A 27,352-nucleotide genomic window follows, 5' to 3' on the forward strand; every position below is an offset into this window, starting at 1 on the left:
TGAGAAAGAGAGCGAGGTGATTCTGACTGAGAGTTGGCTGTCTAAACGGCACACATGTGGGGCTTTACACATTTTTGGCAGGTTCAGATAGAGAAGAATGCACAGCTTGCAGTCCAGGTGTGTGTTATAAATTTTGTTCTTTCTTTTTTTTGTACCTCCCACAAAAGAGTGCCAAACTTCTTCACAGATAAAAACCTGTGCAGTCAGAAATGACAAATCCTCCAATAAACCATGAAAGTCACAAGTATATAGAACACATCCATCTTCCAGAAATTAACTTTTTATGCAGGTTGTGGTAGACAGACAGACATTAATAACAGGGATATGTAGATATCAACATTTCTATTTAATAAAATGACATATATCTATCACAGTGTTTACAGTATGCTGTTTGTAGTTGTAAATATGGAGTCTGATTAGGGTAAAGGTTTCACTGCCTCATTAGTGGTAAGGGCTTTTGAAGGAACATGCTTGTAAACATGAAAGTGTATTAGTGGTTCACTCTCAAACCAAGTAGCTGGACATCTGCACCATCAAAGGCAATCCACACACGCATATGCAAACAAGGATGTAACCTGTGTACCTGTGCCAAACATGAATGGACCTCAAGGCAAGATCAATGAAATAACTTGTTTGCACTTGCATAAGTGTGTGTGTGTATGTGTTTGTTTGTGAGATCTTTAAGGACCCTGTTGGTGAAGGCTGATTTCACCAGTAATGAGTTTGGCGTAGAGAACACAGGCACACACACGCACGCGCGCACAAACACACATGCACGCAAACACACACACATTGGTGCATCTATCATTATGAGGACATTCCATAGGTGTAATGATTCTTACACTGTACAAACTGTATATTTTATTCCCTTACACTAACCCTACCCCTAAAACTACCCATCACACAACACTTTCTGCATTTTTACATTTTTAAAAAACCAAAGAACCGCAGCAGAGAGCTGTATTTGTACTTAATGTCTATATAGAAAACAGGTGCCAAATATCTAATTTCTGACTTTGGGCTGCACTTTTTTTTTCTAGCTAACTAACTAACAAAATAAATACATAATTAAATATCTAAACTAACTGACTAACTGACTAACTAAAAAATAATTAATGATAATAAGATGCCATTAAAAATTTTAATGCAAAGGAATACATACAGTATTTATTCTACATGATATCACAAATTATTATCAATGCATGAACCAAATATTTATATCTTTTAAATAAAAAATATCTTTTTTTTATTATGGCTGCATGTTTATCCACTGTCTTCGATTTCCACTGGAAGCGGCGACATCAAATCTCAGGTAAAATTTCAAAGTTAAAGTGCCCCTTTTACTTTTTTTTCTATATCACCTTTCATGTAGCATCTAATATATGCAAAAGTATATAATACATGCAAAGTTTCAAAGATCAAAGTGCTCGATAAATAGTTATTGTCTCCCAAAAGAAATAATTGAATCTGAACTGCTAAAATGAGTCGTCAGCAATTCCAGTCTTGCTTCCTGTTACAAACCTACATAGCTATTGCATAATGCTGGCCAACGTCTGCTTTGACCCTCAAACACTGTAGTTGTTGCTAAGGCCTGGAATAGTTTGGTTCATGTTGTCGACATGTTGAGAAGATGCTGTTTTCTGCGCTGCCAAAGTAAATCCATTTTGCATGCACTTCCAAAGACGGAGGACTCCGGCTCAAATTGATAAGGTAAAACCGACACCATCGTGACTGTACGTATCACTGTGCATCCAAGTGCTGAGGAAGCCTCCGGAACTGAAATAAAGAATGAGTGTTTTGTTTCCGACACACACTGTAAACAGTCGACCAATCGAAAATGAGGGGTTTAAGAACAGAGTGGATGCTGCAATGTTATTATGAGAAAATGTAAATGTTTTTTTGACCTTGGATGTATGTAAACATTGATCGCCAAACCTTTAAAATAGCATAGGGACGCTTTAAACTTTTGTCAACTTTGTTGCAGGCAACAGCCCCTGTCGCTCATGTTGCCAGAAATTGCCAATGCTTATTGAAAATAAATTACTTTTGGTTGCTGGCAATGAGAATGGGCCTTTACTTTTCGATTTCAAGCTTTGATGCCTGGTAATTGTGACAAAAAGCTTCCGGCAGTTCTCACAATGGTGCTGAAAGTGATTTGAAAACATTTTATTCCACAGATTGGAACTACACAACAGTATAAAAGCAGATTAGCGAGGACAGAGGTGCCATCAACTTACAGTTTGGATATTATAAAAACATAAGCACAGGCTTCACATAATATTTGAATAGGTCTAACCAGCTTGTTTGAACAGAGCTAACAATACTAAAAAAGTGAGAAATTTAAAAAGAACTAGTATCTCTTTGTATGTATTCCTTCTGTTCATAAAGAGGACTGTCGGGCTATGAAAGATCAATTTCAGCCTTGATGAATGTACTTCATTTGCCATTCACATTGCTGTAGCTCAAAACCACTTTGGCCGGCAGCCATATCACCCTGTAGCCCAAGACTGGTTGCCCACTGAAGCTAAGCAGGTTTGAGCCTGGTTAGTACCTGGATGGGAGACTCCTGGGAAAACCAGGTTGCTGCTGGAAGAGGTGTTAGTGAAGCCAGTAGGGGGTGCTCACCCTGTGGTCTGTGTGGGTCCTAACACCCCAGTATAATGATGGGGACACTATACCGTCAAAGAGCACCATCCTTCGGGTGAGACGTTAAACCGAGGTCCTGACTCTCTGTGGTCATTAAAAATCCCATGGCACTTCTCGTAAAGAGACTTTTATAGACTTGGATGGTTGTTTATGAATAGTTGTGTAATGTTTTTGCTCCTTGTCCACACGAAGGTCACACACCAAGATGAAGAACAGACAAAATATTTGAAATATCTGCACCACCTCTACTGTCAGCTAAACCTTAGCTTCCTTTTTACTCTTAAGAGCACAACAATTTGTACTTTTTAAATTAAAAACGTAATTAAAAGCTGTCAGGATTTTTTAAATCAAGGTTACTGAGGGGGCAGCCGAAGCTTTGCTGCATGAACAGTTGCTTTAAACTTTGAGCTTTTTTTCTTCATTGAAAAACCTTTTCCGCCTTTGGTTGGAAAAATAATTACTTTGTGTGAAGAGTGGCAAGTGTCAAGAGCTTGTTTTGATGCAACACTTCTGAAGGAAACTTTCCTGCAGCCGTTTCAGCAGATGTATGCACTCATGAACAAACACATTTCATACAGCAGGAAAAGGCAGAAGCATTTGAAGGTTCTGCTTTTTGATCGACAGGAAGAGAAGATAAAAAAGACAAAACCGTTTTCTTAGAGACACACAGAGAGAGAGAGAGAACATGCATCATTGAATGACAGTTAGATTCAGAAACATGTTCTTTCTTTTCTACGTTCTTAGAGATGACACGCAGCTACTGTATGCCAACACAAACCTGTTGGAAGACAGTCATTATTTTTAGCAATTCGGTTGGTAAAGCACATAAAGCAAACAAAATATACAGCGGTGGAAATCTGAGAAGACGACAAAATAAGGATTTGTTATCTTTTTTGTAGTTTTACCTGTTGTTGTTTTATGCTCTTTTGGTTGTGTTGTTCATGAGAATGGACTTTTTTGATGGTGAAACAAACAAAATCAGCTCATTTTCAGTCAGTGTCCTGTGCAATTCATTAGTGCACTTTTTCATTTCATTGTTGCTATGTTAATTATAGTGTCAAGTGCAAAGCAATTAAAAGTTGAACTGTGAGTCTGTTTATCTTGAAATGTTTACGGGCGGGCACCCAGTACTAGTGTTATAATGTGTCATGGTAGAAACTGAATTCATGTGTACAATGGTATGACACTTTAGAATGACATTAAAACTCATTTAATTTTACAACAGATGCAATGAAGCTGTATGTCAATCAAAGTGATTGCGTCTCGAAAGCATTCTAGTATTTAATTCAATGATTAATTTAATTCAAACTAACTGCTTGAATGAACATTCACAAATAATGAATAAAGACTCAAACTTTGGAGATTTATCACATTTTAAGGGACTAATGATTACATTTGCACATCTATATGCATATACCTTTATTTTAATATCCATAACAAATGAGCACACACTCCTACACAGCTGAATCACTTAATTAGGATTTCATTTCCTGCACGGAAAGAGTGAAAATCTTCTGCATTCCCAATTCCATCATATAAAGAAACTACAAACGAAAAAAGAAAGAAAGAAAGCGAACAAGAGCGCGGCAGACTTCATACCTCTGTTTCCCGTTAATCAACACAATGATCAATGGAACTCGTCTCCTCTCCAGCACCATGCTATCACACAGCTCCTTTCTTTTTTCCCCTTTCACTCTGTCTTTCAACAGAGTAATTTTACATCCTCTCTTGGTAGAAATGCACATACACACATTCTCTCCGACTCCTGCCGTCTCTCAAGGTTGGTTCTTTCAGATTCAAAACCTGTAGCCAGAGCCGCCTTAACCTAATGTTAGGCCCCGGGGCTGAGAGGTTTTGTAGGCCCCCCATCCCCTGGATTTATAGAGTCTCATTTTAAAAAAAGTGTAATATCTAGGTAATCTACATCACAGAATGCATTAGTTTCTTTCGAGACCTACAACAGTGAGTTTTTTTTAAATATTGTTTTCAATTTTAATATTGTTATTAACATATCACTGAGCACATAAACACAAGACACAACAAGACACTTTATTTAACAACCACACACAGCAACTAAATTTCAACTTTATGCAAATGAGAAGCGATTTTCGCGAGCGACAACCAATAGGAAAGAAGCCTTTCAGTGGAGCTCAGCTCCCGTCACCGTCTCGAGTGCAGTGCAGGCAAGACAAAAGAGTTCGAGGGCGATTTCACTGTTTTAAATGATTTGACTGTAACTAACCACAAACATGGATAGGCTATAATAAAATGATGCATGGAAAATAAACTGTCGACAGTCTCAGTGAGTTTATGCTGGATTTAGTGCGTAAATCATTTTGTTTACAAATTAGATGCTTTGCAGTTGTTATATAGCCTACATGTTAAAGATTTTATTTTGGATGTGTTCATTGTGATTATATTGGCTGGGTTTATAAAAGTTTATAAAATTGAAAGGATAATTGCTTGGTGCATTTGGAAACAAAGCTTGTCTATTTCTAAATGTAATCGCGTGCATCTGTCCGTGTGTTGAAAAAAAACTTAGATTAAACACACTCGCAACAGACACACCCCAAAGCGAGACGTTAGCGGCACTGAGCGGACTTTTGCCTCATTCGCGCCGCGGGACCTCTAGACGCGCGTAAACGCGTCTTTGCATTGACTTAACATTGAAACCACTCGCGCGGCGTCGCGCCAGACGCTCTATTCGCGTTTGGTATAAACGCACCATAACAATAACATAACAATAACATAAAGCGACAGCACTACCAACGTCCACAAGCGACATACAGCGACAAAATCTGACAAGTTAAAACAATATGACCTTTTCAGCTCATCATAAACCTGAACATGGGAGGCCCCTGAACTTGGGAGGCCCCTGGGCTTCAGCCCAGGTAAGCCCGTGCATTAATGCGGGCTTGCCTGTAGCTATGCATGACTGATTGAAATAAACAAGAAAGAGCGTGATCACGTTCACAAGAGAAAAAGCATTGCTTTTGTATGTGTAAATCATTGCCTCAGCAAATGTGTACAGTATATATGCATCTTAAAGGTCTTTAAAGGTAGAGTAGCATAAATGTAGGCATATCTGTTTGAGCACGTTCGTGCGCTTGCATGCGAGATAAAGCAGTTTGAAGTTGACACAACTTCAATGTTTTTTTTCCCCCACAGCAGCTCTTCACAGCTGATGGATCGACACGATGAGACCATCACTCTGACAGGCCGACCAATCAAAGCTCTTGTTTCAAGGCCACCTGCTTCAGAAACGAACTAGCTAGCACTTCACAATTTTTTTTTCCATGGAAAATATCAATATTTCATTCTCATTCATACATATACATGGTTTTTATTCAAGCAACCTGTTCAGGTGTTCTTTGATCTGTTTGGCTCTAAGCCCTGTAAGTCTTTTCCTCTGAGCCTTTGAAAAGACGCTATAAGTGATGCTAATTCCTTTAGCAGCGGTTTATAATTGAAATGAATCATATTTAATATCCCCATTAGCTCTCAATGGTCATCGTATCTACAGTAGAAGATTTTCGCACGCGGCTTGTGGAGTTGACTGCAGTCCAATTATAGCGATCTGTATTCTGCTTGGTCTGAAGGTGCTGCCATGCTGGGTTTGTGAAGAACATTGCAGGGCATCTTGAAGTCTCATTAAAAGCACCTCAGAGCTGATCCAGAAATAGACTGCCCTTACTTTTATAATGCCTGTGCTAAGCTACATGTGAAATCTATATTCACAAATTGTGATATTAGTTGAGATCTCTCATTTGAATTGTTTTTTTTTTCTGTATATGGGGGCCAAAAAAGGACACCTAAGCCACATAAAAATGCATGGATTTCTTTTCATTCGCCTAACAAAATATCAAACAAAGTGGTATTTATTTTAAAGTAAGAAAAACAAAAATAAAAGATATTTGTCAGTAACCCTATTTGTTCATATTAATTCAACATGGTCAATAGAGTGAGTACATTTTAAATATTTGATCTAATAGGAAATATCCAGAAATGGAATAAAGTTATAAAACAGTCTTCACTGCATAATTTATAAATTAAATATAGATTTTTTTATTAAGCTACAAAAGTTATTCAGTTAAGAGCAGTTAGCGATTTCCTCCTTTTTTGTTCTTTTATTAACATTAATAACGAAGACAGCAGCAGGTTTATTAGGCTGATGTCACTTTAAGACGACGCACCTGACGCACATCATGTTTTCTCACATTTAATGCCTGCAACAAACTGTGAAATTTCTGCAATCTTATAAGATCATTACAAATCTCACTGTACGACATCTAATAAACTTGGGAATGACATGAATGTGGACTGTACAATGATGACACCTAATGTATCTTAGGCTAGGTTCACAATGTCAGTCCAAATCTGATTATTTGTGTATCCATTTGAATTCTGATCTAAAATTATTGACTGTCCACACTGTGTATCGCATCTGTTCAGATCCGATGTGTATCCATGCCGCTCTTTCGGTTTTTGGAATATATGAATTCTATGGCAATGATGTTGCGTTGGTTGGTATACACCAAAAACAACAACAACCGCAACATGGAGGGGTTTGCAATAGAGATGTTGTCTTATTTACAACGTGACAACGTTGCGCTGGACTACTGCGTTTTCCGAGGCAGCGGCAGAACCGTAGGAGGCTGGTATGGCTTTTTTACCGTGTTGTCGCGTCTGCTGGTTTCAAAACATGTCCCTGTTATTCCCGTAAAAGAGGAGGAAACGAAAGAGGAGAATATGGACGCGGTCATGGCTAGGGAAAAGAGGCTAACTTGGCATGGCAATTTTGTAAATGGAGCTTGAGGTAAATAGTTTTAAGTTTTAGCGCCATGTAGCATTGCATATAAGCATATATGCATATGTAGCAGGTATTGAGAAGAGAATATTATTGTTATGATTGGTTATTTCATTGGTTAATGTAGTTTGTTATGGTGCAATACCGAAAGACTCCAGCAGGGGGTGGGGCCAGCATGGAGAGTTATTATCAGGCACATGGTTCCCTTCCCCCACTCATAATACAGAGATTGAGGGAAACGCAACAAGTTAGTGTCTGTCTGTATTTTAATATTTCTATGTTCCCCTTTTCAGGTAAGCTCCTTAAATATCTGAATATTTGATGTTAATATGAGTTTGTGTATAGGATGTTCGTAGAATTGTTATACCCGTATTGTGGAAAAAGAGATTGTCGCACATGGCGAACGTGATTAGTGTCCGATGCTAGGCTACCATCAGCACATATCAATGCACTGTATTGTTAGTATATGAAGTGTTATGGGTTTCTAACAATTCGTATAATGAAAATACAGTGTTATTATGCTGTTACGATGAGTTTGGCTGTAATATTATTATATTCTAACACTATTTTATGTTTATTTGAATTTGTATCGTACATGAGTGAGTGTTAATGGGTCACGTGCTGAACCATCCATGTTTAAGTGTGAAGGCCTGCAGTTTTCACATAAAATGGATGACGTGTAAAGTGGTATTATATTGTGACAACTAAAATATTGTGAGATTAATATGCACTACATATAGAGTACAGAGCATATATACAGTATTACATTAATTCTGATTTATAAGTAATATGATTTGCATTTTCTTTATTTTATATTTTATTAATTTTCTTTATTTAATATTTTATTTTGTCACACATACAGATGCAAGCTATCTTGTTTATTGTGTGTGACAGGATGTAGGCCTGATTTGGGGGATTGAGGGAAACACAACAAGTGTCTGTCTGTATAAGTATCCTTTCCAGGGAGACTACACATACAGTACTGTACAAAAGTTTTAGATCAGTAAGATATTTTTTTAAAAAGTAGTAAGAGAGTTTTTTAAAAATAATTTATTTGATCCAAAATACAACAAAAACAGTAAAATTGCTCAATAATCGTGGCTAAATGATCCCAAAAAAGTGTAGTTAGATGTAAGAAAATCTCTAGCAGCATTTGTTTGCAGATGCCAATTGCGTTGACATTTTGGCATCTAATAAAATGAAAATCGTAAATTTTTCAGTGCGACTTGAGTGTCCCTAAGTGTCCAAATACTTTTGGGAAAACTCTCTTTGCTCTCTGTCCACATCGCCTCAGTTAAATGCCAGTCAACACATCAGTAAACATCCTCGTGACAAGAACGATTACATCACAGCTCTTCAGCCAAACATAGCATCTTCGGTTTAACCCTGTCACATTATGGAGGTCAAAGAGCATATCAGTCAAACCCTTGCGTCTGCTAACCCCTCATGACAGCACACATCCACACAAAGTTCTGTTTTTATGCCATACTTGCTCACACAAGCAAGCGCAAGCACGCACACACACACTTTGAGAACCGCAAACACCATCAATCACCTTGAATCAGTCATCAATCAAGCTTGGCGGGAGACGTCCCTTTCAGACCAGTCTCCGTGGTTATGGTGAGGCGTTATGCCTCCGTATTTCGGGTGATAGGCGGCCTATAGGGAGACTTGCAGCGATGCCTGTAAGTGTGTTTTTTATGCGTCCAAACCTGTGTGTATGTGTGCCTTCCTTCCTCTATCCCATGGTCCTCTTTCTCACCATCTATTCCCTGCAGTCCACATCCAGCTGTCACTCACAGTAAATGCACATCCATGTTTTAATCAAACACAGGCATGTTTTTAACTGCCTAGTCTTAGAACAAACAACTCAAGCTCAAACACACTTTAAATCCGATGAGACTGGTGATTCTCCACCAGCAGTCGTGTGAGTGTGTGTGTGTGTGTGTCCAGGGAGATTGTGTGGCCTGACAACAAAATTAAATGATTAAATGTCACTGATAGCTTGAAGGGCTTGTGCTTTACAAACTACATTAATGCAGACATTGTCTCCATAACAAGTTTATATACGTAAATATTCATTAGGAGCAGCTGTTCGACATTATTTGCAAGATCTTCCTTTCGGCCGTAAACACTATTAATGTTCAAATTGTTGGGAATTACAAAACTACCTATTGATAAAGGACAAAAGGTTGCGATTGGATGGTGAGGCTGAGAAAAAAAAAAAAAAAATCAGGCAGTTGTCCAAATTAATTAAGATGTCTTGTGGGTGTCTATGAGGATTATATTAACCCTCATGTTCTGTCTGGGGTCTGAAAGAACCTAAGGCTGTTTAAATAGCTAAAACATTAAAGCATCAACATTAAATCATCTGCTTGATACTTTGAGAACAGATTATAAATAAGATTTTAAAGAGGACCTATAATGACCTTTTACAAAGTCTTTATTTTGTTTTTGTGGTCTACTAAAATAGGTTTTCATGCTTGAATGTTCAACAAACATTATTTTTCCCATATTTTACTTTGTTGCAGCACCTTTCTTCCCAGTCTGCCAGTAATGCTCTGGGGTCCATTTCCCACACAATGATGTAACTCGGTGATTAACTGGTACAGTGCATTATGTAACTAAGCAACTAGTCATGACTGTTTCCCGAAATCGCAGTAACATGGTCACGCCTCTGTCGTTTGAACCACATAGGCTAGACCTCAGTCAGGGTAGAGCCATTTTTAATTTTTGACAAGAAATATAGTAATCCTTTGTGTTAGGATTTTCAGGTATGTTTGGCCCTGTCCCAAATGGCACCCTAAGCACTCGTGGTCTTCCAATGAGTCCGCACTTTCGTGACGTAATGCCGCTTTGACTGTCGGGAAGAAGTCTGCTGCGGAGTCCGCATCAGTGTGGGCTCGGCAAAAGTGCGCATCGAGGGCGCATATCGACCGCAAAGGGGGCGCTCGCGAGCACCCTTCTGAGGCCTAAAATGACAAATGGGACACCCTACGGTCTCACGGACTTAACGGACACGCGTACGCGGCAGCCATTGTAAGTCCACAAGACCAAAAGTGCATATGAAGTGTGCCATTTGGGACAGGGCCTTTGATTGGGAATCGGGCTAAACTAATAAAAACTAGTAGCAAGGGGAAAATGCACAATCTGTTTATTTCTTATACTTGTCAAATGAGTTTAACAGACTGGTAATGTCAACAAATTCAACATATTATTTAGCAATTTATGCAAAAATTGAAAATGATTGAAAATAAACATTTCTGCATTCTCTAAGAGAATTTAGGACCTCTCCTAGCTTACTGTATCTCCAGCAGTGGAGAATACCCTCTCAGAAGGGGTAGAACAGGCTTGAACACACATGTAAGATCCAGACAGGTGAAACAGAATATTTTTAAAATTGGTTTGAATGATTGATTCATAAAGACTTCACTTATTTCATTACTGGATGAATCGGCACTCTAGCGGTTAATAAAAAGAACTGCATGCGTCTTGCGGAAGAACATTGTAGCCGGAGCTACTTCTCTCTGTATATGTCTATAGTCACCAGGTACTGGGCTACTCCGCAGCGGTGCCGACCTGGGGTGCGTTTCCCGAAAGCATCGTTAGCCAACTATGGTCGCAAGTTCCCTCGTTACCAATAGAGTTCAATGGACATTGCGATGAACTTGCGACCATAGTTGGCCAACGATGCTTTCGGGAAACGCACCCCTGACCGGTGTAAAGTAGTCCAAGTATAAATGCTTATTACAGGCTTACGGTAGTGATTCAGGATAAGACAAAAACACGGTTTGAAAAAAAGGAATTCATGATGTACTCGGTCATTATATAAATTTCGTAAATTCTGAACACAAAAAAGTTCAGACTGCAGCTTTAACAGTCGTCTTTATGAATGTTGAAGCATCAGATGAAGCCTAATCGATACACTCGTTATTTGAAGTGACTTTCAAAAGGTGATTTACTCTATTTTGGTTGCTACCGTAGACATCAGTGTTTATACTCGAACTATAAACTTTTATCTTAGTTATTCTGTGATCATTTGAATATTTGTAACACAGAAATATCGATACTGTGTGGTTGAAAAGACTGTGAAAGTAAAGCTGTTTCATATATATTGACAACTGCTCTTTCTGGGTTAGCGACAGTGCAAACAGATTTGAATGTTCCGGTGTGAAGTTTTTGCCATTTAGGAATTAGATTGCGTGGGTGTTTGAATCGAGATATTTTAAAGATTAATCTTTATACTCTCTCTTTGTGTTGATATCTGACGCAAAATCAGTGGCGGCTGCTGGTCTTTTAAAGAGGGGAAGCTCATTTTTGGCCTACATCATAAAAATTGTCCATTTATTTATACGTAAATTCTACGTTCCTTTTCAAGAAAATGTACCAACTAGGCATCTTTTCCAGTGACTTGACCAGTGTCCTCTCAATGGTCAGCAGTGTTAAATATAATTGTATAAATGTAATAATATAATATAAGTAATAATATGATAAAGGTATAAATGTATAATTGTGTGAAATGTATTTTGAAAGTTTCGGAGTCCAGGCCAGCCCACTCCTCCATTCACCCCCAGAGACGCTGAGCGTCCGTGGGCGGGACATAATTGCAGCATTTATCCAATGACCGTCTAGTTTCGAAGCACTGAAAAAAACTGTTCAAAGCTGCCATTGAAGTCAATGGACGCTGGGCTTCAACAGGGAAATGCACTGTGACGCTACGGGAATGTATGAGAAGGAAATCGAGTCAGCCGACCTGCTATATGTAACTGATTCTGATCTCATCTTTGAGATGAACGTTTTCTAATGCATTTTTAGTCAATAAAATGTTAAAACAATAGTACATATTTGACCATTAATTTTTTGACATTATAGGGGAAGCCGAGCTTCCCTTGCAGTCTTAAAGAAATCCCCACTGCGCAAAATGTATATGAGTAGCACGAGGGCTTTTCAGTGCATTCATTACTATTTTAATATTTTTGAGAATATTGTTACGAACCCCTGTTTTTAAGATGCTCGTTGAGAAAGGGGTCAGCAACATAAAAGGAGACTCGAGGCAAAGAGCAATTTAAACATTTATTATAAGACTAATAAATGATTGCACAAACTCACATCTCTCATTCCCCACTCTCCTCATGTGAGCATACCGGTGTTTGGTGTTTTATGCCCTCAACGGCGCCTTCCAGGCAGCGAGGGGATGGGTAGGTTTAAAGTTGAGGGTAGGCTTAGCTGCCTCTAAGGAGCCATTGGGGGCTTAAAACACCATCAAGCTAACTATATCAAAGTCAAAATATACTTAACAGAGACTAACAAATAGATCAAACCAAAAGAACATCAAATAGAACACAACTTGTCTTCAACAGCTGGCTGGGCATCATGACACGCACATAATTCACCGCTGACTGACTCATTCTTCTTCTTCTTCTTCTTCTTCTTGTTGCTTTACAGCGGATCGCAGACTTATAAGTGCATTACCGCCACCTATCTTTGAAATGGACCATTTACACTCTACCTACAAACTCCTGATTAACCTCACAATTCCAACTTAAAACACCTTCAACCTTCCCTTTCTCTTCTCTCTCCTCCACCCTCCCAGAGTCTTCATAGAGTTTCATTCGGCGCTGCGTGTTCAGCTCCTCCGTCCCAACTGACCAGTGTTGCCAGATTGGAAATGTACAAGTATCGTACCAGAAGCTCAAAATTATCGTATTTGTAAGAAAATTATCGTACACGAGTCAAACCTGTACAGAATACAGTCAAGAAATCTCCAACGGGGGGGGGGGGGAATTGGTTCTGATGAATTCGGTTCGGGAGTATAGATAAAAGCCCTCCCGCACTTACAATTGATTGGTTGGGTCCTTGTATGCGCTTCGTGAGGCACACTAGCACACACACACGCAAGGTCTCTCGCTCACTCCCTCTCTACACGTTCTTTCCCCGGTAGACGTAGAATCCACAGCTAGATCAATGAGAAGCCCTATGATTACAACGACCATCATTTGAAGTGTCACACAGTTCTGAAATTATCGTACATTATAAGATTTTTTCCATTATTGATCGTACATCGTACAGAGGTCAAAATTATCGTACAAATACGATAATTATCGTACATCTGGCAACACTGCAACTGACTCATTCTTCTTCTTCTTCTTCTTCTAGGATTTAATGGCGGTTGGCAAACCAACTTAAAAGGTGCATTCCCGCCACCTACTGAAATGGAGTGTGAAGCGCATATTTGGAAAGGAAGTTTAAACTAGATCTACTCTTTCAAAAAAAAAAAAAAAAAAAATCATATAATATATATATATATATATATATATATATATATATATATATATATATATATATAAAACTTACACATAATGAAGTTTTACATCCTATTAAATAATCCTGTTTCCTTCAAAAATATAAATAACTCATGATAAATTCTTGATTGTTTAGTACCTTGTCCTAGGAGAACCTGAAGTGTCAGCTCATTGAAAGCATGTTTTAACGCTCTCTTTCATAAGCTTCGCATTCTAAAAGGACATGTTCTATAGTTTCAACTAACCCACATTTATCACAATTTCCATTCTCATGTTTACCAATTCTTTGTAAGTTTTGATTTAATAAACAATGTCCAATACGCATTCTTGTTACTAAAACATCCTCTTTCCGAATCTTCTTCTCTCTGAACCAACTTTTCCTTGAATGCAGTAAAAAATACCTTTTATTCCTTCATTCCATTCCTTCTGCCAAATTTCCTGTATTTGTTTCGCTATTATCACTTTAATTTCTGTTTTACTTAATGCCACTTCAATGTCAATTTGTGAATGATTTAATGAACTGACTCATTCTGTTTCACACTTCTCTTATATACTCTAGCAGGAGCCATTAGAGCAACGGGACACAGGTGTGCAGGGGCGGAGCCTAACACTCAGAAGAGAAAAGAGACTAATCAGAGCACAAACAAATACACACAAAATACAAATACAACACTCATAAGGCTTAGGCCGTAACAATATTCATATTCTATTAAAGGATAAGCTTCCAGCACTTCGCCCACACATCGCACCAGAACTGTTTTCGGAACCGAAACTTAGGAATTTCGCACGGTTCCGGTATCTTTCAAAAACACTAACCGATTCTCGGTTCCCAACCCTACTTTTGGGAAATGCACCCCTGTTTAGATTGTCTCTATGAAACCCCTTCTTCTGAAAAAGCGTAATGCGCCCTGATTGGTCTGGACCAGTCAGTTGTGATTGGTCAACCGCTTCAAGCAAGGGTGTTTCAGAAATGTCACGCCTCTTACCATAACCGAGAGATTCAACACACTACTAACACAACTCAACCAGGCCTCGCCCCTTTATTTGTGTATGGGGTGGGAATTATTTAAATGAGGGATATTGTGACGTGTACGTTCCTAGAAGAAAATTCAAGACTACAATTGATGTGTTTCGGGGAGGTCAGACACCGTGCTTAGTGATATAGAGAATAACTCCCTTTGGAGTGACTTGGTGCTTTGTAATTTTACAGACATTTGTCATGTGCAAACAGCAACATTACAGACTAAAGAAAAAGTTTAAACTGACAGATAAAAGGTATATATCAATTAGTGAGATATAAAGTCATAATTGAGAATTTTTTTTTTGAAATTACATAAAATAAAGTTGCATTATGCCACTGTGACATAAAAGTAGCAATTTCAAGAAATATTTTGCAGTATCAAGATATAATCTCCTATTTGTGAGCTTTAAAGTCACATTTTGAATTTGATCTATAAAGTTACAATTACGAGAAATAAAGTTGCATTTCCAAGATATAAAGTCAGATTGTAAGATATAAAGTTACATTTTGATATACAAAGGTAACAATTACAAGACATAAAGTTGCAGTTTCAAGATGTTAAATCATATTGCGAGATGTAAAGTCACATTGATAGTTATAAAGTTGCAAATAATTATGATAAACAGTTAGCTATTTCACAATATAAAGTCTCATTTGGATATATAAAGAAACAATTTAGAGATGTAAAGTTACAATTAAGATAAATTGTTCTGTTGGATTGTGAGAAAATCCAAAAGAAGGAAACAGATTCAATAATGTCTTCCTTAGGTTCTGATAAGGTCAGACAAATTTATTTAAAGGGGTCATGAACTGGTTTTTAAAAAAAAAATTATATTGTTGTATGAGGTCAACTTGTGACGTTCGCTTGGTTTTTACATTCAAAAACATCAAAATGAATAAGTAATAGGCTATTTTCTACCCTGGTTTTGCACCTCTCCTGGAAGGCTCAGTTTTTATAGGTGTGCCGCATGGAAGACTTGGAAGTAAACGCCCACTTGCTATGACTGGATAACAGTTTTGCATATTATAATGAGTTTCATGTAATGCGTGAATCGGTGAGCGGGGCTAAACAGGCAGTGTTGAAGTAGGCATTGATCTTCTTCTACGGAGGCGGTGTTTAATACCCTTTGACGTCATAGATCCCCACTTTGAAAAACCTGTCGTTCTCTGTGCCTGGTGTCAATAAAAGCTTTTATTGGACTAACAAGGAAGTTTTCAGTTCTGAAACTTACATGATATTCTTATTGTATGACGACCTCTTATATGTCAAAAGCTCAAGGAAAATTTGATTTTTCAGTTCATCACCCCTTTAAAGTACATGAAGGGAAAATAAGAGAATAATTTTGTAATTTCTACTACTACTACTACTACACAAATCAGTGGGGAGGTCTCTGGGAATTCAATCAGAGAAAAACATGAGAGTTAATGTTTGCTCTATCAGAGATCTGTTCACTGTACTCCTGTTCTAACATTTGGCCTGGAGTTGAGGTCAAATGTCAGGGTTAAGGCATGAGCTACTGCTGCCAGTAATTTATTTATTATAGTTAATAATTAACTGCTCTGAGTGCTGAGTGTCCTGATTACGCAAGTCCTAATAACTGAGGGCGGTTTGGCAAAAAGCTCAAACTCACTTCCAACACTTTAACCCATTAAAAAATCTGTTCATGGCTCCATTAAAAAAAATCAGCCTTCCTCATCCCTCAAATCCCACAGCTAAAGGAGTGAGTCGAAACTCTACAAACTCACTCTCTCTGTCGCTTCACTTCTGTCTATCTCCCTCTACGGGGAGTATCAGCAAAGAGAAGAGGCAGCATATAAAGTAAATATGATTGTCCTCTTCTCTTCTAGGACTTGTTAAACCTCAAACATTTTAAATGTTGTGCTTAAGCCTGTGGGACAGAGCTGTACCAATGGAGATAAGGTAAATGTATCTGATTGTGTTTGGAGAACAACTATGGGGTTATCTGTTTGGCAGAGAGCAGCTGCACATAATTCTTTGTGGTGTTTGTGTTTTTTTGTGTACCTTGAACCTGTCCGGTGCCATTCGGTGCAAACTCAGCACACATACGCACAAAGGTTATGCTACATGCAGAACATTAAGCATTTAACACCCAGCTGAGAGCAAATGCTGCTGCATTTAATATGGTCACTTTTGAGTTGAGCAAAGTTTGGAGAAAAACTACTGAAAAGTTTGCTTGAACAATGTTAGGGCACAACATTTCTCTCTTTATACTAAAGGACTAAGATGAACAGGCCATCATGAGAAGTAGAAGCTGATTGGTTTGGATGCATTCCCTCAGATCCTTTGATTGGTTGGGACCCAGCTATTTAACATTGCAAAGTAGCCCATGCTAGTAGATGCTGTAACTAATATTTTACAGATGAATCTTCCTCCATTGACGACCAAAAAATAAAATAAAAATAAACAATAGCTGTGTATTCTAACAAAATACATTTGTCTGCATGCTACATATAAATTAAATAAGGTCACAGATTATAATTGAAGTAGGCCTGCCCCCTATACTAGTTCGAATTGGAAACTCTCTGATTGTGTAATCCGTATGAAAGGTGCTTTTCCAGGTGTATCAGACCTCTATAGGATACATTCAAACCATTCTTGGTTTCAAGAGCTCAGTCTCTGCAATATCTCCCTCAAACCCTCTATTAAGTTATTTTATTTATTATTGAGCAAACACATATGAATACATAATGGAAATAAGCAAAAGAATCAAGCTAAAATTTAAAAAGTTTAATGTCTTTGGTGGATGTAGAGGTCCTCCATCTGATTTACATACTGAATATAAATCACTTCCAGGAGCATATTTCCACTAATTAACATCTTTGATGTACGAAGCGAGCACAGTATGAACGGAGGTGGGATGCGTAAACCCTCAATAATTTAAAAAAGCCTCTCTCTCTCTCTTCCTCTTTTTATTTCTTATCTCTCCCTTATTAGATGTGAAGTTTCAGGATGTTAGCGGGATCGCAGCTGTCACCACTGAACCTCTCTTACATCTGTGAAAGCTGGGATTGCAGATCCATTTGAATTAAAAACACCCAAACACACACATCAATGCAGAACTGCTTGCTGTGGTGAGAATTAGCCCAAGGTCAATGATTAGCCATCTTTTTTTTGCTTCCTTATACACAGACAAATAACCCTACTGAAAAACAACAACAACCTCAGCTTAAACAACCCGATCTCACGGCAATTCATACGTATTTTATAAGGTGGCTAATTCGTACAAATTCATACGACTTCACTCGTATGATTTTTGCTAAATCGTACATATTTTACGAGTTGCCAAATTCGTATGAATTCGTACAAATTACCTACCCCTAACCCCGCCCCTAAACCCCGCCCCTAAACCTACCTATCACTGGGGTTTAGACAAATGTTCGAGAAATGTTAGACAAATTCGTACGAATTAGCCCCCTCACTCACTTGTACGAATTGGTCATGAGATAGCATTGGCTTAAACTAGTCTGTTTTCAGGTCAGGCTGGTGTAGTTTGCTACTGGTTCTGGTTTTTAAGCTTCAATTATGCACAAGATATATACATAACAAATATCATAAATGACTAATTACTAAATATCACTTTTTTGGGGATAAATTGCACCACATGACATTTCACAACCTGAACTAACCTTGCTTTGTCATAAAAAGGTCAAATTACATTCTTAAAAATAAAGGTTCCAAAGGTTTTGACAGTGATTCCATAGAAGAACCATTTTTGGTTCCCCAAAGAATCTTTCAGTGAACAGTTCTTAAAGAACCATTTTGTTTTCTTAGTATTTTATTAATCTAAAGAACTTTTTTCTACTTTTGTGCAATGGAATGGTTCCATGGATGGTAAATGTTCTTCATGCCAATAAAGAACCTTTATTTTTAAGATTGTATCTGATATTTTAAGGGACTTATTGACCTTGACACAGTCATGATGATTTTCTTGCAGGGGTCCCCTCTCTGATATAATTGCTGTTTTTTTCCTGCATGTTGGTCACACCATATGATTTTGATCTGGCAAACAGAGGTTTGTCAAATATAAATAAGCAGCTCAGCAAGTTTTGTTATATTTGTCTCCCCCTTTTGATGCCAGGACAGTTATATCACCCTGACATTTTTGACTTTATGTTCCCCCTCCTAATAATTTAAAAGGGATTTTGGGGAAAACAATAAATGCAACTCATATACCAGCTAAGACCAGCAAACCAGTATATGTGTTTCAGCAAGGAATGCATACACACACACACACACACACACACACATTCATTATTTCAGACGTCTGTTCGGGGTCTGTTCTCTTTGAATGTAATTTGAACATTATTCAAATGGCTTCTGATGAGACAGCTGGGGCGATCATGTGAAAGCCGCCCATTGTGTCACTGCAGGACAGTACATGCTTGACAGAAGCAGTCTCCATTCTGTCTCTCGGGTCGACTATGAAGGGTCAGCCAGTGTGTCTCATACCACAAAAATAACCAAAAGAGGAACTAAGTCCTTTTTATATATTTTGCGCATGTACTGTTCTTGAACCATCTGGAGTGTTCACTGTGGCAAAAAATAAACAAACCACTTCCCCAGATCTCCTTCAGAGTAAAACACACATTATGACCGCACTGCAGATTGGGTGTTCGGATTTTCCCCCAGTACAAGCCACGGCACCAGGAATTCATTTCCTGTTCTTGTCCCTCAAAAAGACTATCACAGCCTCAGGGCCAGTAGACGTACACACACACACACACACACACACACACACGCAAACACAAGAACATACATGCTCATATATGCAAGGCTCAGGGACACAATGATGGTTATTAATTTCAGTCCCTGAATAATGAAATCCAGAGCAAGAGAATGGGTTTGCAGGAACGTTCTAGAAGAGCAGAGGTTGTTGAGGTTTATTCACACCGCTGGAGTGAATAAATTACCACTCGGTGAAAAAGTGACCCTCACACCTTACTAGTCTGACAGTGGAGTCCATCACTGAAGGGGTTATTTCAGCTCAAACTAGAGCAGAAGAGTGTCGAGAAACAGGAAAAACAGTGAAGCGAGATTCTTTTTGGAGTCACCATAGCTTGGTACCCTGCAGGCATTGTGGGTATTTGACAGCTCTGATGGATAGTGGTAGAGGCAGAGTGTACTGTCATGACTAGAAGTGACACAATCCATAATGTTTCAATCCTGACAACCCACAAAATGGGCCTTTTCAGCATTGTAAATGGGATATCTCTGGTGAAACTTGTATGCTGCCTTGTAAACCCGAACAATGTGTAATCACTGTTTAATTTTCATGGTCAGCAGAAGCTTCTAAAAGAACGGCCGGATTGTGAAAAATTGGGCATTGACGAATCACTTGTTAGAGAAAAAAAAAGAGCTTCTTTTGTAGCCTTGTCCTTGCAAATTTATTAAAAACACTGCAGTACTGATGATGAATGCAATGAATATTTTCAGAGGTCAGAGTGTTATTGTACCGCTTATGAAAGACGTTTCTCAAAATCTCATTTCGTGAAAGTAAACATCATTATGGAAGCAAGTCAAGTGAAGAGGTCATTCAGCAGTCTACCTAATAATGTATTGGATAAATTGAAGCAAAATTATTATAATACTGCATTTATGTAAATCATGGGCTAAACATACATCATAAGCATTAAAAGAAAGAAATTGTTGAGAAAAGATAAAAAACAACAACAATGCATTGCGATTTTGGAGTTCTTTCCACAACCGTCTTAATAATTGTTTTCAGTCTATTTAGTCTTGAATTTGTTTTTTTACTATATTCAAAATGTCTTGCTCAGCCAATAAACTCTTGTTAAGGCAACTGTTATCTTGATTGAGACATTTTCAATAAGCAACAATAAATTGGCATTCTAATATATGGTTTTACATTACTTTTAATACAAGTCTTACAATCTTACTGTGTGAATATTTCAATGACTTTCAGATGTATGTTGTGGTTTTTCTTGTGCAACCCAAACATTGCCATCACTAGCAGAGTTAAGTAGTGGCCACATTAACAAAATTTAGCAGACAACAAAAAAGTTTCTTTGTCTCTTCTGCAAATTTCAAGCAATTAACACATTGTGCTATTTGCATAAGGAAATCTTTCACCCAAAATTTCTCAGAACAAAAGTAAATGTGACTGCACCTTTAGCCAACAGTCTTTAAAAACAAAATGCTACGGCTTTTTTAGGGATATACGTGTTATTCACGTAGGTCATCGATAAAGTGTTCATTAATGACGGTACACAAGATTTTATGTATAATCCTTACAGAAAGTGCTGGAGCAGTTAATATATGGTTACCTTTTCAAACATACTTTTATTCGCAGACATTATTTAGCCCAAATTAAAATACAAGATCTGACCAACTTGAAATCTTACATTTGTGGTAACTAACATATATGATAACACTGTTGAATGTTTCTTATTTTATATGTTGTTAGGGGGCATACTTTATCCACACAGCAATGCATGCTGGGAACTCACAAACTCAGCATAAAATGGAAGTTGCGATAGTCTTTTCTTCCATATTTTGAGTGAAACAGCTTCTCGAACAAGAACAAAAATGTAGGACAGGACTTGATTTTGTCCATCGATAATTGATTGGATTGTTGGAACGTTGTTGTTTGCAAGAAGAGAAATCTTACATCAGAGAAGAGATGTCATTGCGAGGAGGAGGGGGGGGGGGGGGGCATTAATGTTTTCGATTAAAAATTTAAAAGGGCACTAGTATTTAAAAAAAAAAAACAACGTGCATGGATAAATAATTTATAATAAATAATGCAACATTCCATTAAAATAAGAACTGTTTGATTACGTAGTGACTTAAATAAGCAACATAGTTTGATTAGAGAATGTTAGCCTAGTTGACATGGAATTTGGTCAAACATTCATAGTTCACATTTCTTAGTATTTATAACTGAGAAAATCTTTAATCGAGTAATAGCTTTTACAGACAGTACACTTAAAAATGCACTAATAATAATAATAAACAAAACATTCACTCTTATTCTTTTTTTAATGGTCGCCATTCAACAGCCTTGGATTCTTTAAAGCTGTGCATGTTCTTTCATCTTTCTCTTTGTGTCTCTCATATCCTAGTAGAGATTCATTGCCTTCCATCACTTCACTCGGCTTCATTAAAACCCTATTCTAGGATCCCATCGATCGCGTACACATATGCGCGGGAGACTGAGTGCGAGATTGTGAGGCAGCGGTGTGAGAGTGTGGGTGGGTTCTTCTTTGGAAGATTGTCCCTCTCCAAATTCCTCACGATAAGCTGAATGATTAGTGGACACTTTCTGCAGAAACACGTAAGTGCTCTGTTTTTCCTCACCGCCCACAACAGAACTAGAAAGAAACACCCACATGTTAAAGCTGTTAATGGATTCTTCTGAAGTGACCCCAGCCAACAATCTCCAGACAGGCAAGGAGGCTCATAACAAATACACAACCTTCTATATACGCTCACTCAAAATATTCCAGACCCTGTTAGCTTTACTGCCTTTCCTTGCCTCGGGTGCAGAAACATGCTATTAAAGAGACAGTTCCCCCAAAATTGAAGACTGTCATCGTTTAATAAAGGCTGGGAAATCTGATAAGATAATCGGTAGAACCATCAAGATAATCGGGAAGAATTGGGCCCAAAATTGGCCCGATTATCTTGTAGTGTGTGCCCAGCTTTACCCTCATGTTGTTCCAATCCAGTAGAACATTCTTTCTTCTGTAGATCACAAAAGGAGAAATTATGAAGTATGTGCTGGTTGCTCTTTTCCATGTAATTACAATGAATGAAGATTGATGCTTTCAAACTTGAAAAAGGATACAAAAGAACTATGAAGATGTAATAAAATTCATCCATATGTACACTTTATTCACTATTAAGTCTTCTGAAGCTGTTTGATGTTCTGTTCTGTGAGAAACTGAATTAAATTGTCATTATTCACATTACGCCAATCCAGTGAGCTGCTTACTGCTGTGACCAGACAATTGAGCAAGCGAGTTGAATTTAAGAACTGAAACAGTCCTATTTGTGGACAAATTCATTCATTGAAAATACTGACTCAAAAAGAATGATTCATTCATGAGTCAGATAATCGGAAATGACTACTTTTCACTCTTAATAATGCACCAAGGAGAACTAGGGCACGTCAATATTTTAATTAACACATTTTAGTTTGTTTCTCACTCACAAATTTAGCAAATACCACATGGACAACTTTTATGATACATTGCAAATTTATAGAGAAAAGAAAAAAGTGTATTCTTCAGAATTTCTTTTCTCATGTTTGGTGAAGACAGCAAGTGTCATGCCAGTTTGGAATGACAGTAAAACAACAGTGGAGGCTTTTAGGTGGCTAAATGGTGGCTTTTAGGGTGAACTATTACATTACCATTAGCTTTTCTCTGTGAAGAATGCCTTGAGAAAACGAGACTAGAAAAAGTGAGAAAAAGATGGTTTGGCCTCATTAGTTGGTCTTTCACCACGGTGAGAAGGTAGTAATTATGGGATGTGGATGCTATGCTCTGTAGCTTGTGCATTCCTGGAGATTTTAAAGAAGCTGGTGGAATCACAAAAGAATGGTTATTACCTGAGAGGAAAGAGAGAACCGAGTAGGAGGAAACATTGATTATAAGTGATATTTTTTGATCAACAAGAACAACAAGAACAATTGTAGATGAATGTCTGTGTCTCCTACTCCATGCTATCAGTCTCTCCCTCTCTCTTGCTGTGTTTTAAATGGAACGTTATCATACTCAAATTTGAAAGGAAATCAGTATGTGGTAATTTCCAGATGATATAATGACACTTGCTATAGTGGCTTGCTCTATACTACCAGAGTTATCAAGCAGCTGTGCTATTCCCCAAAATGTATTTTCTTAAATTTCTGGGTTAGCTTTAATAAAATGGTTGAAATACAGCAAAACATTATATTATACTATAATTTAAACCATTTATGGTTTGATACTGCCATTTGATACTGCCATTTACTGCTATTACATGCCAAAGCCTCAAATATGATGAGCTCTCTTGTGAGGGACCCCCAGTCTAAAATGTTAAGGAATATATTATATAAATTCATAAGGGTATATATTTACATGTATGAAGGCCAATTTATACTGTGAAAAAATACATAATAATATTATACATTTTTATAATATTACAAGCAAAATATAATCAGGAAAATGTTTATTTTCTATTAATCTTTTTAACCCACCATTAAAAAAAAACTGTTAAATGTATACACCTGAGAAACCAAACTACGCCTGTCAATATAATTTTTTATTATTTTTTATTTCAAAGCAGAATGAAACAGTAACAATGTAAAATTCTGTAAATTGCCAGTTATTTTTATTTATTTATTTACTATTATTATTATCAGTAGTAGTATTTTTATTTATGTAATTTTTTTAACATTATTTTTCTCTGAATTTGAAAACCCCTGTGCTAGACTGTCGTTGCAATAGCCACTTTTAAAACACAAAGATACAGTAAATAATGTTGAATGACAGGTACGTATCTCGAAGTCAAGAGTGTCATGTATCTATTTTTGTTGAAAGATAAGCCATTATTTTGGTTTAAATTTTTTATTATAAAACAGCTACAATGACCCTGCAACAACAAACAACCTTAAATGGTTGCTGACTGTGTTGATTGTCAAGTATGCAGCATTTTATCCCAAACACAATCATGCTTTTTCTGTCTTCATATGTGCCAAGCTAACATTTTAGAAGATTACAAATGAAAAAGGAGAAATGACACAAGTGGAACAAAAGAGGCAGATACAGTATCTCATCATCTAGGTGTGTGTGTGTGTGTGTGTGTGTGTCCTCTCATGTCTTAATAATTCAAAATAGGGTAATCAGGCTTTAGAATGTCTTGCTTTGTTCCTCTAATTCCATAGCAACCACATGCCAGAACGTTACGCAGGGCAGAGAGAATGCCTGATAAATGAACTATAGAGAACTGTGAAGCGCTCCCACACATGCATATTCTAATAGATCTGTGCATCATCAAACACTATATGTAGATGACATGCAGCTCCATCATATTACTGCAATGTTATGGTAGACAGGAAGTCATTTTTGATGAACTGAGTCACAAGGAAGTAAATATGCTATGAAATAATCAACCCGATATCTTAAAGGTCCCATGACATGCTACTTTTTGTAGGCTTTAATATAGGCCTTAGTGGTCCCTAGTACTGTATCTGAAATCTCTTTCCAAAAATTCAGCCTCGGTGCAGAATTATAGCCACTACAAGCCAGTCCCAGAATGAGCTTCCTTCAGACGGGCCGTTTCGGTGTCTGTAGCTTTAAATGATAATGAGGAGGAGAAAGGCGGCGCAAGGTGGAGGGTGGGTGTGGCCTTGACCATCTTGCGCAACGGTACCGTGGCGTGCATGTTTACGTTGGATATAGCAATGGCACGAAGACACGCAGTCGTTCAAGCATTTCAGTTTGACCCAGAATCTGATCCAGATGGAAAAGCAACGGATGAAGAAGTTGCAACTCAGCGGCTCCAGCAGGACGTTTCCGAATGGTTAGTTTAAAATATTATGTCTGGATACGGTACTTTATTCAGATGGTTACAGTTATTATCATGTAGCTAACGCTAACCTACTGTTGCCTTTTCATGAGAGATCTGTAACGTCTGTGTTTATCTTATTACAATTACATCAAGCTCTGCGATCTTGAAATGCGGATATCGCGCGCGCCATATAACCAACAGGAAAACGGTTATCCAAATAACAAAGAAGTGTACAACACTCGCGTTACAGTGTGTGTATTCACACACATAAACTGCATAGCTGCATAGCTAATGTTACAGCCACATTCTACGTGTAACAATCTAGGTAACCATAAACAGTAAAGCAACACACTTATATATCATTAGTTGACTTACTTGTCCGAGGTGTGTAGCTGAGCCAAAGAGAGTGATCCAGACTTTAGTTTCAGACGTTCAGCAAGCCCAGCTCTGTATTGACCCTTCGGTGTTCATTTGTACATCCAATTATTGAGCAATTGTTATGCTTCGCTCGCTCAAAAGCCATGATATCTCTCGTGGACAAACTAAAATTGCGCGCGCGAGAAAATATTCTCTGGGCGGGCAAAGCAGAGACAGGGAGGTAACATTTCCTCCTTATGACGTCATAAAGAGGAGATTCAAGATCAGCGCGTATGAGCCTCCATTTTCTCAAAGGCAGAGAAAGATAGCAAAAGCTCGATTTACACCGATTGAAATTTCTAGAAACTTGGGGACCATATACAGGCTAGGGGAACTCATATTAATGTTAAAAAACCTCAGAAAGTGAAAATTTCATGTCATGGGACCTTTAAACAGACAAATAAAATTATATGGATAGTTCACCCAAAATGTTTTATTTTGTCATTTACTCACCCATTTGTACTGTAGTTTCCTTTCAGTCGGGCACGTTCAACGTTGTCGACGTGTCGACTGATTGGGATCACGCTAGGGAGCCTGTCATCTTCGAGTATTGTAAAAACTAGCCAATGGACATTAGCGTGCATGAATCGCATCACACGCCCCACCCCGCAGCACGGGTATAAATACGGAAGTGGATGCACGCACCAGTTGTCTTTCGCTTCGGAGCCAATCGGTCTCGATGTCTCTGAAGAGTACTGTTGTTTACAACAACAAGTGTGTCGGTGTTCTTCTAGGAAGACTCCCCCAGTTCTTGTGGTTCTACAGCAATGAGTACAGCGGTGGATCACAAGCTTTGAGCTCTCAACTGCTGTTTTAACAGCATCAAATTTCTGTGTTGTTGATGGCTGGTTAGAGGGCGGAAAAGTGAGTGCTTCACTGTTTCAGTTCACTGTTCAGTGTTGCCGCGGTCATTCCCCTGTGTGCTCCGGCACTGGTAATGGGTCCCATTTCCTAAAAGAGCAACATGGGTGCGTTTGCGTCTTTTTCAATATGTCATTCCACCCGTGCGTTTCTGGATGTGATCGTTCCCTGTCCCCCCAAATGGACGGTCACAATAGTTGTATCACGTGTTTGTGGAAATATATATACATATATATATATAGAGAGATACAGAATGCTGAAGCAGCTTTTGTGGTCAGTTCATGTTCTCATTGTGAGAATATGACTATCGCGGTGTTGAGATCGAGACTCGCCTTCATGTGTGAAGGTGGAGTCCCCATTACCACGCCCCGCTACGGCGCCATGTGGGATGGGTGATCAGAGGATCATTGTGAGGCTTCCCCGCCCGGTAACCAAACCCTGTGGGCCCCTCACTCCTCTATCACATCGCAGCCGGTGGAGCCCCCCGTTGAGCGCGCTGGTCCCTCTGTAATGGACCGACCAGCTGTTTATTCGGGGCCCCTCCAGGGGACAGGATGTCGGTTGCAGCATCGGAGGGTGAGCTGACCTCTGGAAATGATGACTCGGCTGCGTTATCTCCCTCTGGGAGTGTAACATTGCCCGAGCCAGATCCAGAAACGTCAGCTATGCTGAAACGGGCCGCTGAGGCTGTCGGGCTCGAGTGGAATCCTCCACCGTGTCCCGAACAGTCTCGGTTGGTTGATTGGCGTCTCGGGATGGACCGC

The sequence above is a fragment of the Abramis brama genome, assembly GCF_963993115.1.
Source record: "Abramis brama genome assembly, chromosome: 18".
NCBI classification, from domain to species: Eukaryota; Metazoa; Chordata; class Actinopteri; order Cypriniformes; family Leuciscidae; genus Abramis; species Abramis brama.